Below are 12163 nucleotides of genomic sequence, written 5' to 3'. Positions count from 1 at the left end.
GTGAAACCACTAGTTTCAAGAAGGGCAAGGGCAAGAAGGGATACTTCATGAAACGGCAAATCAGCTGCTGCTCCAATGAATAAACCCAAGGTTGAACCCAAACCCGAGACTAAGTGCTTCTGTAATAAGGGGAACAGCCACTGGAGCAGAATTACCCTAGATACTTGGTAGATGAGAAGGCTGGCAAGGTCGATAGAAGTATATTGGATATACATTATGTTAATGTGTACTTTACTAGTACTCCTAGTAGCACCAGGGTATTAGATACCGGTTCAGTTGCTAAGTGTTAGTAACTCAAAATAAAAGGCTGCGGAGTAAACGGAGACTAGCTAAAGGTGAGCTGGCGATATGTGTTGGAAGTTTTTCCAAGCTTGATGTGATCAAGCATCGCACGCTCCCTCTACTATCGAGATTGGTGTTAAACCTAAATAATCGTTATTTGGTGTTTGCGTTGAGCATAGACATGATTGGATTATGTCTATCGCAATATGGTTATTCATTTAAGGAGAATAATGGTTACTCTGTTTATTTGAATAATACCTTCAATGGTCTTGCACCTAAAATGAATGGTTTATTGAATCTCGATCGTAGTGATACACATGTTCATGCCAAAATATATAAGATAGTAATGATAGTACCACCTACTTGTGGCACTGCCATGTAAGTCATATTGGTATAAAATGCATGAAGAAGCTCCATGTTGATGGATCTTTGGACTCACTCGTTTTTTAAAAGTTTGAGAAATGCGAACCATGTCTATTGGTGTATATGCATGAAGAAACTCCATGCAAATGGACCGTTTGGACTCACTTGATTTTGAATCACTTGAGACATGAAAATCATACCACATGGGCAAGATGACTGAAAGCCTCGTTTTCAGTAAAATGGAACAAGAAAGCAACTTGTTGGAAGTAATACATTTTGATGTGTGCAGTCCAATGAGTGCTGAGGCACACGATGGATATTGTTATGTTCTTACTTCACGGATGATTTGAGTAGATACTGAGTATATTTACTTGATGAAACACAATTGTGAATTATTGAATGGTTCAAGTAATTTCATAATGAAGTTGAAGATCATCGTGACAAGAGGATAAAATGTCTATGATATGATCATAAAGACGAGTATCTGAGTTACGAGCTTTGGCATGCAATTAAGACATTATGGAAATTGTTTCACAATTAATACCGCCTGGAACACCATGGTGTGATGGTGTGTCCGAACATCATAGTTGCACCCTATTGGATATGGTGCGTACAATGATGTCTCTTATCGAATTACCACTATCGTTCATGGGTTAGGCATTAGAGACAACCGACTCACTTTAATAGGGCACCACGTAATTCCGTTGAGACGACACCGTTTGAACTATGGTTTGGAGAAACCTAAGTTGTCGTTTCTTAAAAGTTTGGGGCTGCGACGCTTATGTGAAAAACTTTCAGGTTGATAAGCTCGAACCCAAAGCGGATAAATGCATCTTCATATGACACCCAAAACAGTTGGGTATACCTCCTGTCTCAGATCCAGAAGCAATAGGGATTGTTTCTTGAATCGGGTCCTTTCTCGAGGAAAAGTTTGTCTCGGAAAGTTGAGTGGGAGCTTGGTGGAGACTTGATGAGGTTGTTGAACTGTCACTTCAACTAGTGTGTAGCAGGGCACAGGAAGTTGTTCCTGTGGCACCCACACCAATTGAAGTAGAAGCTTATGATAGTGATCATGAAGTTTCGGATCAAGTCACTACCGTACCTCGTAGGGTGACAAGGATGCGTACTACTTCGGAGTGGTACAGTAATACTGTCTTGAAGGTCATGTTGCTGGACAACAATGAACCTACGAGCTACGGAGAAGTGATGGTGGTCCCATATTCCGACAAATGGTTAGAAGCCATGAAATCCGAGATAGGATCCATGTATCAGAAAAAAGCATGGACTTTGGTGGACTTGCCCGATGAGCGGCAAGCCATTGAGATAAATGGATCTTTAAGAAGATGACGGACGTGGACGGCAATGTCACCGTCTATGAAGCTCGACTTGTGGCGAAGAGTTTTTCACAAGTTCAAGGAGTTGACTACGATGAGATTTTCTCATCCATAGCGATGCTTAAGTCCGTCGGAATCATGTTAGCATTAGCTGCATTATTTATGAAATCTTGCAGATAGGATGTCAAAACATTGTTTCCTCGACGATTTTCTTGAGGAAAGGTTGTATGTGATACAACCAGAAGGTTTTGACAATCCTGAAAAGGATGCTAACAAGTATGCAAAGCTCCAGCAATCCTTCTAAGGACTGGAGTAAGAATCTCGGAGTTGGAATATACACTTTGATGAGATCATCAAAGATTTTGGGTTTATATAAAGTTTATGAGAATCTTGTATCTCCAAAGAAGTGAGTGGGAGCACTATAGAATTTCTGATGAGTATATGTTGTTGACATATTGTTGATCAGAAATGTTGTAGAGTTTCTGGAAAGCATAAAGGGTGTTGGGTAACGTAGAAATTTCAAAAAAATTACTATGCACACGCAAGATCATGGTGATGGCATAGCAACGAGAGGGGAGAGTATTGTCCACGTACCCTTGTAGACCGTAAGCGGAAGCGTTATGACAATGCGGTTGATGTAGTCGTACGTCTTCATGATCCGACCGATCCAAGTACCGAACGTACGGCACCTCCGAGTTCAGCACACGTTCAGCTCGATGACGATCACCGGACTCCGATCCAGCAAAGTGTCGGGGATGAGTTCTGTCAGCATGATGGCGTGGTGACGATGATGATGTTTTACCGGCGCAGGGCTTCGCCTAAACTCCGCGACGATATGATCGAGGTGGAATATGGTGGAGTGGGGCACCGCACACGGCTAAGGAACGATCCGTAGATCAACTTGTCTGTTCTAGGGTGCCCCCTGCCCCCGTATATAAAGGAGCAAGGGGGAGGCCGGCCGGCTCTAGGGGCGCGCCAAGGAGGGGGGAGTCCTCCTCCTAGTGGGAGTAGGACTCCCCTTTCCTAGTCCCACTAGGAAGGAGGAAGGGGGAAGGAAAGAGAGGGAGAGGGATAGGGAAAGGGGGGGCCGCGTCCCCTCCCCTAGTCCAATTCGGACTCCTCATGGGGGGGCGCCACCTCCTGGGCTGCTGCCCTCTCTCTCCCCTCATGCCCACTAAGGCCCGATACTTCCCCCGGGGGTTCCGGTAACCCCTCCGGCACTCCGGTTTTCTCCGAAATCACCCGGAACACTTCCGGTGTCCGAATATAGTCGTCCAATATATCAATCTTTATGTCACGACCATTTCGAGACTCCTCGTCATGTCCGTGATCACATCCGGGACTCCTAACAAACTTCAGTACATCAAAACTTATAAACTCATAATAAAACTGTCATCGTAACGTTAAGCGTGCGGACCCTACGGGTTCGAGAACTATGTAGACATGACCTAGAACAATTCTCGGTCAATAACCAATAGCGGAACCTGGATGCCCATATTGGCTCCTACATATTCTACAAAGATCTTTATCGGTCAAACCGCATAATAACATACGTTGTTCCCTTTGTCATCAGTATGTTACTTGCCCGAGATTCGATCGTCGGTATCTCAATACGTAGTTCAATCTCATTACCGGCAACTCTCTTTACTCGTTACATAATGCATCATTCCGTAACTAACTCATTAGCTACATTGCTTGCAAGGCTTATAGTGATGTGCATTAGCGAGAGGGCCCAGAGATACCTCTCTGACAATCGCAGTGACAAAACCTAATCTCGAAATACGCCAACCCAACATGTACCTTTGGAGACACCTGTAATACTCCTTTATAATCACCCAGTTACGTTGTGACGTTTGGTAGTACCCAAAGTGTTCCTCCGGTAAATAGGAGTTGCATAATCTCATAGTTACAGGAACATGTATAAGTCATGAAGAAAGCAATAGCAATATACTAAACGATCAAGTGCTAGGCTAACGGAATGGGTCATGTCAATCACATCATTCTCCTAATGATGTGATCCCATTAATCAAATGACAACACATGTCTATGGTTAGGAAACATAACCATCTTTGATTAATGAGCTAGTCAAGTAGAGGCATACTAGTGACGTTGTGTTTGTCTATGTATTCACACATGTATCATGTTTCCCTGTTAATACAATTCTAGCATGAATAATAAACATTTATCATGATATGAGGAAATAAATAATAACTTTATTATTGCCTCTAGGGCATATTTCCTTCAGTACCCACTTGCACTAGAGTCAATAATCTAGATTACACAGTAATGATTCTAACACCCATGGAGTCTTGGTGCTGATCATGTTTTGCTCGTGAGAGAGGCTTAGTCAATGGGTCTGCAACATTCAGATCCGTATGTATTTTGCAAATCTCTATGTCTCCCACTTGGACTTGATCCCGGATGGAATTGAAGCGTCTCTTGATGTGCTTGGTCCTCTTGTGAAATCTGGATTCCTTTGCCAAGGCAATTGCACAAGTATTGTCACAGAAGATCTTCAATTGTCCCGATGCACTAGGTATGACACCTAGATCGGAAATGAACTCCTTCATCCAGACTCCTTCATTTGCTGCTTCCGAAGTAGCTATGTACTCCGCTTCACATGTAGATCCCGCCACGATGCTTTGTTTAGAAGTGCACCAACTTACAGCTCCACCGTTTAATAAAAATACGTATCCGGTTTGCGATTTAGAATTGTCCGGATCAGTGTCAAAGCTTGCATCGACGTAAACATTTACGACTAGCTCTTTGTCACCTCCATATACGAGAAACATATCCTTAGTCCTTTTCAGGTATTTCAGGATGTTCTTGACCGCTGTCCAGTGATCCACTCCTGGATTACTTTGGTACCTTCCTGCCAAGCATACGTCAGGTCCGGTACACAACATTGCATACATGATAGAGCCTATGGCTGAAGCATAGGGAACATCTTTCATTTTCTCTCTATCCTCTGCTGTGGTCGGGCATTGAGTCTGACTCAACTTCACACCTTGTAGCACGGGCAAGAACCCTTTCTTTGCCTGATCCATTTTGAACTTTTTCAAAATTTTATCAAGGTATGTGCTTTGTGAAAGTCATATTAAGCGTCTTGATCTATCCCAATATGTAAGCAGCTTCACCGAGGTCTTTCATTGAAAAACTTTTATTCAAGTATCCCTTTATGCTATCTAGAAATTGTATATCATTTCCAATTAATAATATGTCATCTACATATAATATCAGAAATGCTACAGAGCTCCCACTCACTTTCTTGTAAATACAGGCTTCTCCAAAAGTCTATATAAAACCATATGCTTTGATCACAATATCAAAGCGTTTATTCCAACTCCGAGATGCTTGCACCAGTCCATAAATGGATCGCTGGAGCTTGCACACTTTGTTAGCACCTTTTGGATCAACAAAACCTTCTGGTTGCATCATATACAACTCTTCTTCCAGAAATCCATTCAAGAATGCAGTTTTCACATCCATTTGCCAAATTTCATAATCATAAAATGCAGCAATAGCTAACATGATTCGGACAGACTTAAGCATCACTACGGGTGAGAAAGTCTCATCGTAGTCAACCCCTTGAACTTGTCGAAAACCTTTCGCAACAAGTCGAGCTTTATAGACAGTTACATTACCATCAGCGTCAGTCTTCTTCTTAAAAATCCACTTATTCTCAATGGCTTGCCGATCATCGGGCAAGTCAACCAAAGTCCATACTTTGTTCTCATACATGGATCCCATCTCAGATTTCATGGCCTCTAGCCATTTTGCGGAATCTAGGCTCATCATCGCTTCCTCATAGTTCGTAGGTTCATCATGGTCAAGTAACATGACTTCCAGAATAGGATTACTGTACCACTCTGGTGCGGATCTTACTGTGGCAGACCTACGAGGTTCAGCAGAAACTTGATCTGAAGTTTCATGATCAATATCATTAGCTTCCTCACTAATTGGTGTAGTTGTCACAAGAACCGTTTCTTGTGATGAACTACTATCCAATAAGGGAGCAGGTACAGTTACGTCATCAAGTTCTACTTTCCTCCTACTCACTTCTTTCAAGAGAAACTCCTTCTCTAGAAAGGATCCGAATTTAGCAACAAAAATCTTGCCCTCAGATCTGTGATAGAAGGTGTACCCAACAGTCTCTTTTGGGTATCCTATGAAGACACATTTCTCTGATTTAGGTTCGAGCTTATCTGGTTGAAGTTTCTTCACATAAGCATCGCAGCCCCAAACTTTAAGAAATGACAACTTTGGTTTCTTGCCAAACCACAGTTCATAAGGCGTCATCTCAATGGATTTTGATGGTGCCCTATTTAACGTGAATGCGGCCGTCTCTAAAGTATAACCCCAAAACGATAGCGGTAAATCAGTAAGAGACATCATAGATCGCACCAAATCTAGTAAAGTACGATTACGACATTCGGACACACCATTTCGTTGTGGTGTTCTGGGTGGCGTGAGTTGCGAAACTATTCCGCATTGTTTCATATGTAAACCAAACTCGTAACTCAAATATTCTCCTCCACGATCAGAACGTAGAAACTTTATTTTCTTGTTACGATGATTTTCCACTTCACTCTGAAATTCTTTGAACTTTTCAAATGTTTCATACTTGTGTTTCATTAAGTAGATATACCCATATCTGCTCAAATCATCTGTGAAGGTGAGAAAATAACGATACCCGCCGCGAGCCTCAACATTCATTGGACCACAAACATCAGTATGTATGATTTCCAACAAATATGTTGCTTGCTCCATAGTTCCGGAGAACGGCGTTTTAGTCATCTTGCCCATGAGGCACGGTTCGCAAGTACCAAGTGATTCATAATCAAGTGATTCCAAAAGCCCATTAGTATGGAGTTTCTTCATGCGCTTTACACCGATATGACCTAAATGGCAGTGCCACAAATAAGTTTCACTATCATTATTAACTCTGCATCTTTTGGTTTCAACACTATGAATATGTGTATCACTACTATCGAGATTCAATAAAAATATACCACTCTTCAAGGGTGCATGACCATAAAAGATATTACTCATATAAATAGAACAACCATTATTCTCGGATTTAAATGAATAACCGTCTCGCATCAAACAAGATCCAGATATAATGTTCATGCTCAACGCTGGCACCAAATAACAATTATTTAGGTCTAAAGCTAATCCCGATGGTAGATGTAGAGGTAGCGTGCCGACCGCGATCACATCAACTTTGGAACCATTTCCCACGCGCATCGTCACCTCGTCCTTAGCCAATCTTCGCTTAATCTGTAGTCCCTGTTTCGAGTTGCAAATATTATCAACAGAACCAGTATCAAATACCCAGGTACTACTGCGAGCATTTGTAAGGTACACATCAATAACATGTATATCACATATACCTTTGTTCACTTTGCCATCCTTCTTATCCGCCAAATACTTGGGGCAGTTCCGCTTCCAGTGTCCAGTTTGCTTGCAGTAGAAGCACTCAGTCTCAGGCTTAGGTCCAGACTTGGGTTTCTTCTCTTGAGCAGCAACTTGTTTGATGTACTTCTTGAAGTTCCCCTTCTTCTTCCCTTTGCCCTTTTTCTTGAAACTGGTGGTCTTGTTAACCATCAACACTTGATGCTCCTTCTTGATTTCTACCTCCACGGCCTTTAGCATTGCGAAGAGCTCGGGAATAGTTTTGTCCATCCCTTGCATATTATAGTTCATCACGAAGCTCTTGTAGCTTGGTGGCAGTGATTGAAGAATTCTATCAATGACACTATCATCAGGAAGATTAACTCCCAGTTGAATCAAGTGATTATTATACCCAGACATTTTGAGTATGTGTTCACTGGCAAAACCATTCTCCTCCATCTTGCAGCTATAGAACTTATTGGAGACTTCATATCTCTCAATCCGGGCATTTGCTTGAAATATTAACTTCAACTCCTGGAACATCTCATATGCACCATGACGTTCAAAACGTCGTTGAAGACTCGGTTCTAAGCCGTAAAGCATGGCACACTGAACTATTGAGTAGTGATTAGCTTTGCTCTGCCAGACGTTCTTAACGTCGTCAGTTGCATCAGCAGCAGGCCTGGCACCCAGCGGTGCTTCCAGGACGTAATTCTTCTGTGCAGCAATGAGGATAATCCTCAGGTTACGGACCCAGTCCGTGTAATTGCTACCATCATATTTCAACTTTGCTTTCTCAAGGAACGCATTAAAATTCAACGGAACAATAGCACGAGCCATCTATCTACAACAAACATAGACAAGCAAAATACTATCAGGTACTAAGTTCATGATAAATTTAAGTTCAATTAATCATATTACTTAAGAACTCCCACTTAGACAGACATCTCTCTAGTCATCTAAGTGATCATGTGATCCAAATCAACTAAACCATGTCCGATCATCACGTGAGATGGAGTAGTTTCAATGGCGAACATCACTATGTTGATCATATCTACTATATGATTCACGCTCGACCTTTCGGTCTCCGTGTTCCGAGGCCATATCTGTTATATGCTAGGCTCGTCAAGTTTAACCTGAGTATTCCGCGTGTGCAACTGTTTTGCACCCGTTGTATTTGAACGTACAGCCTATCAAACCCGATCATCACGTGGTGTCTCAGCTGTGACGCCCCCGATTCAATCGTACACTAATCATGCACGCAAACGTGTACGATCAAGATCAGTGACTCACGGGAAGATATCACAACACAACTCTAATAAACATAAATAAGTCATACAAGCATCATAATACAAGCCAGGGGCCTCGAGGGCTCGAATACAAGTGCTCGATCATAGACGGGTCAGCGGAAGCAAAAATATCTGAGTACAGACATAAGTTAAACAAGGTTGCCTTAAGAAGACTAGCACAAACTGGGATACAGATCGAAAGAGGCGCAGGCCTCCTGCCTGGGATCCTCCTAAACTACTCCTGGTCGTCGTCAGCAGCCTACACGTAGAAGTAGGCACCTCCAGTGTAGTAGTCGTCGTCGACGGTGGCGTCCGGCTCCTGGGCTACAGCATCTGGTTGCGACAACTAGAAAGAAAGGAAAGGGGGAAAAGGGGGGAGAAAGCAACCGTGAGTACTCATCCAAAGTACTCGCAAGCAAGGAGCTACACTACATATGCATGGGTATATGTGTAAAGGGCCATATCAGTGGACTGAACTGCAGAATGCCAGAATAAGAGGGGGATAGCTAGTCCTATCGAAGACTACGCTTCTGGCAGCCTCCGTCTTGCAGCATGTAGAAGAGAGTAGACTAAAGTCCTTCAAGTAGCATCGCCAAGTAGCATCTCCAAGCAGCATCTCCAAGTAGCATCTCCAGTAGCATCGCATAGCATAATCCTACCCGGCGATCCTCCCCTCGTCTCCCTGTGGAAAAGCGATCATCGGGTTGTCTGTGGAACTTGGAAGGGTGTGTTTTATTAAGTATCCGGTTCTAGTTGTCATAAGGTCAAGGTACAACTCCGGGTCGTCCTTTTACCGAGGGACACGGCTATTCGAATAGATAAACTTCCCTGCAGGGGTGCACCACATAACCCAACATGCTCGATCCCATTTGGCCGGACACACTTTCCTGGGTCATGCCCGGCCTCGGAAGATCAACACGTCGCAGCCCCACCTAGGCACAACAGAGAGGTCAGCCCGCCGGTCTAAATCCTATGCGCGCAGGGGTCCGGGCCCATCGCCCATTGCACACCTGCACGTTGCGAGGGCGGCCGGAAGCAGACCTAGCCTAGTGGCGTTCCAGTCCAATCCGGCGCGCGCCGCTCCGTCGCTGACGTCAAGAAGGCTTCGGCTGATACCACGACGCCGGGATACCCATAACTACTCCCGCATAGATGGTTAGTGCGTATAGACCAAATGGCCAGACTCAGATCAAATACCAAGATCTCGTTAAGTGTGTTATTATGAAGCAACCGCGGACGCCGACCAGGGCCAGGCCCACCTCTCACCTAGGCGGTCTCAACCTGCCCTGTCGCTCCCACACAAAGATCCACACAGAGGGCCGTCGGGACAAAGGTCCTTTCAGCCCCCAATCCGTGAATCACTCGCGGGTACTCTTCGAGCTGACCCGACTTTAGTCACCATCTGTATAGTATGTACGTATGTATAGTATATACACGTGATCACCTCCCAAGTGATCACGGCCCGATAGTATAGCAAGGCAGACTGACAAGAATGTAGGGCCAATGATGATAAACTAGCATCCTATACTAAGCATTTAGGATTGCAGGTAAGGTATCAACAGATGTAGCAACAATGTCAGGCTATGCATCAGAATAGGATTAACGGAAAGCAGTAACATGCTACACTACTCTAATGCAAGCAGTATAGAGAAGAATAGGCGATATCTGGTGATCAATGGGGGGCTTGCCTGGTCGCTCTGGCAAGAAGGAGGGGTCATCAACTCCGTAGTCGAACTGGGCAGCAGTAGCGTCGGTCTCATAGTCTACCGGAGAGAAGAGGGGGAAGAAACAATAAATATATTGCAAACATAAGCATGACGATGTAAGACATGACAATGAGCGGTGCTAGGTGTGCCCTAACGCGGTAGTAGGTGATACCGGCACAGGGGGAAACATCCGAGAAAGTATCCCCGGTGTTTCGCATTTTCGGACAGGTGAACCGGAGGGGGAAAGTTGCGTGTTCGCTATGCTAGGGATGTGTGGCGGACGAACGGGCTGCGTATTCGGATTCGTCTCGTCGTTCTGAGCAACTTTCATGTACAAAGTATTTTCATCCGATTTACGGATTATTTTATATTAATTTCCAAAGTTTTAATTCATTTTCTAATTTATTTTAATTTGAATTAAACCAAAATATTCTTCTGTCACCTAGTGTCACTCTAGCCAGAGTGCATGACCGTGGGCCAGGGGAGTGCTGAGTCAGCAACCCAGTCAGCATTTGACTGGGTCTACTTTGACTAGTCAAAGGGTCAGGTGGGACCCTTCTGTCAGTGTCACAAGTATTTAAAGATTGCTTTTAAACGGTTTATTTAGAGGTGGGGGGCACTGTCATAGTCGAACCAAATAACAGGGTTACTTAGTTTGGTTAACAGGGGCATTCACCTAATCTAATTAGGTGGGACCCATTTGTCATTTGCTAACAGGCTTAATTAGCATTAATTTAATACTACTAAACTAAACCTACTACTACTAGTAGTAAACAAGGGCCGGCCGTTCGTGCGAGAGACACAGCCAGTGCTGTGCTCACACATGCACACAAGCACGGCGGCCAGAGCCGGCCGACGCTAGGAGGCACGGAGCTGGGAGCAACGACCCGCGGCTAGCGCAGGGAGCGGCGGTCGACGGTGAGCGGCGCGTGGACACCGGCGCCAGCGGCGCAGCAGGCGGGAGCAGCAGCAGTTAAGCATGAGCAGCACAGCCAGCAGCAGATCAGCAGTAGCAGGTGGGCGCAGCAGGGGAGTGCGGCAGCGAACGGCCGCGAACGCGCGCGGTGCACATGGCCCGAGCGGACAAGGCAGCTGGGCGCAGGGGCCAGGGCGGTGCGTTGGGGCCGGCCATGGCGCGACCAACAGTGGGTGCGGGAGGTGCGGCGGCGACGGCCAGGGCGGATGGGCTCGTCGGCTTCCTGTCAGTGCCAGGAGCACACCGGGAACACTGGTTCGGGCAGAGGAGCACGGGGTGCTCGACCCCCGTCGGCCATGGCGGATGGTGAAGTTCAGTGCTCGCGGACACCGGTGATACGGCATGAATCCGAGGGGGAAGCAGAGGGAAAAGGAAGAGGGGCTCACAGCGAGCCTGTAGTTGTGCTAGCGTGGGCTCGGGGGAGGCCTGGTGGAGCGAGACGGCGGCGGATTCGTCGATGGCGTCGCGGTGGCTGGAGGTTGAAGACGACGTCGATCCCTGCGATCCAGGGGCTCCCGGATCCAACTGGTAGACGTAGGCGAAGGAGTGGACGTCGACGAAGCTCGCGGACGAGGTGGCTGGGCACGAGGAGCTCGGTGGGCGCGTGGATGTCGGAGGCCATGGCGAGGTAGGTTCGGCCAAGGGTTGCGGGGACGAAAGCGGCACAGGGGAGGGGGAAAAGGAGAGCTAGGGTTCGTCAACGCGTCGAGGGGGATCATATAGACCGTCGATGAGCCATGGATGCACGGCGCGTGGACGATACGTCCATGGACGCACGAGCAATGGCCAACACTCCCCTGATGAACAGGGGTCGAAGAT

The sequence above is a fragment of the Triticum dicoccoides genome, chromosome 6B, assembly GCF_002162155.2.
Source record: "Triticum dicoccoides isolate Atlit2015 ecotype Zavitan chromosome 6B, WEW_v2.0, whole genome shotgun sequence".
NCBI classification, from domain to species: domain Eukaryota; kingdom Viridiplantae; phylum Streptophyta; class Magnoliopsida; order Poales; family Poaceae; genus Triticum; species Triticum dicoccoides.
This window is presented reverse-complemented; position numbering follows the sequence as displayed.